This window comes from Eptatretus burgeri, chromosome 23 (assembly GCF_056783735.1).
Source record: "Eptatretus burgeri isolate ZD-2024b chromosome 23, Ebu_testis_v1, whole genome shotgun sequence".
NCBI classification, from domain to species: Eukaryota; Metazoa; Chordata; class Myxini; order Myxiniformes; family Myxinidae; genus Eptatretus; species Eptatretus burgeri.
Window position 1 is genome coordinate 1,325,528 of NC_140983.1, and position 1,558 is coordinate 1,327,085.

The window sequence follows — 1,558 nt, forward strand, 5'->3', positions numbered from 1 at the left end:
ATTTATCTGTCAACCAATGACAAGACACGGTGCTATGACGTCACGAATGACGTCACAATTAATGTTTATTTGTTATTATTATTTTTTGCACGATTGACGTCACAATTCTTCTTCTTCTTCGTTTGGTATGACGTCACAATCGATGCTGGGGACCTGAGTATGTGCCTTTTCAAGGTTTGATATCGTTATTCATCCATTTCAGCTGTTTCCCAAGTGTTTCCCAAGTTTTGAAAGCTGTTTTTTCCCAAGGTTTAAATTAATTGTTCAAATTATTAATTAATCCCAAGGTTTGAATTTTCCCAAGGGAAACAGCTGTTTCCCAAGGGTTTGAAAGCTGTTTTTTTCCCAAGGTTTGAATTAATTGTTGTGCTTGGTAGACATTTGTGAATACATTAAGAGAGCGAGGGGCAAGAGAGGAGGGGCGAGAGAGGGGGCGAGAGAGGGGGAGGCGAGAGAGAGCGGCGAGAGAGAGGGGGTGTTACAATGCAAGAGAGGGGGGCGAGAGAGAGAGGGGGCAGCACAATTCAAGAGAGGGGGAGAAAGAAGGGGGCGAGAGAGGAGGGGTGAGAGTGGGGGAAAGAGAGAGGGGCGAGAGAGGAGGGGCGAGACTAGGGGGGAGAGAGGGGGGGCGAGAGAGAGGGGGCGTCACAAGTCTTCTTCTTCGTTTGATATGAAGTCACAATTGACGCTGGGGATCTGAGTTTGTTTCCCAGGTGTTTCCCAAGTTATGGCCACTTATGATACAGTTGGTCCGATCTAATTGAAAAAATGCCCCAATCCAGTCGTCGTTTACGAGAGCGAAGGAATGAAGCTGCACATACTGACACGCACCTACGGGCACGCACCTACGGGCCCGCACTAGTTATTAATAAATACCCCAATTGTTAAATGTTTTCAGCTCGTAGCGTCGATTCTTTCATTGACTGAGCATTTCGTGTGTTGGGATTTAGCCGTTGGTTTGCCGAAAAAGGGGGACATTCGGACCCACGGTTCTCGGTGATTAAGCCGCTCGGAATCGCGCACGGGACAGGCTCACTTAAGTGGCTTGTTCAGTACGAGTTCCGTCGAGGGTGGAATACCCCGGTAGTTGGATCACGTGGGTATTTAGATAAATTGAAGATTGGCAATCGACCCTACCGCACGTGGTCTGCCCATTGGCGTATTTCGGTTCTTGCACAAGGACCCGTCGGCCTCGGAGTTATCCGGGCAGCGATCTATATTCCGGGCGATCGGTCGGGCCGACTCGACTTGCGGCTCCGTCAGAGTGGTCGGTTGGCGGCTGACCCCGGCACCGTAACAATATGACCCATCAATTACGCATAAATAAATGCTTATTAAATAATTAAACGTTTCCTTTTAAAAAGTTTTTTTAACTGTTTTGTGGAGTGCTTGCTTGTAGCACTCTTCAAGCTTCGATCTCGACAAGTTTCCATGGTGATATCACAGCGCTATTGGCGGTGTGGACATCTCCGGCCTGAAGAAGGCAAAATAATTTCGATGATTACATTGAGTGAAAAATGTTTTCCGTCACAAAGCAATGAATCTCCACATCACAACA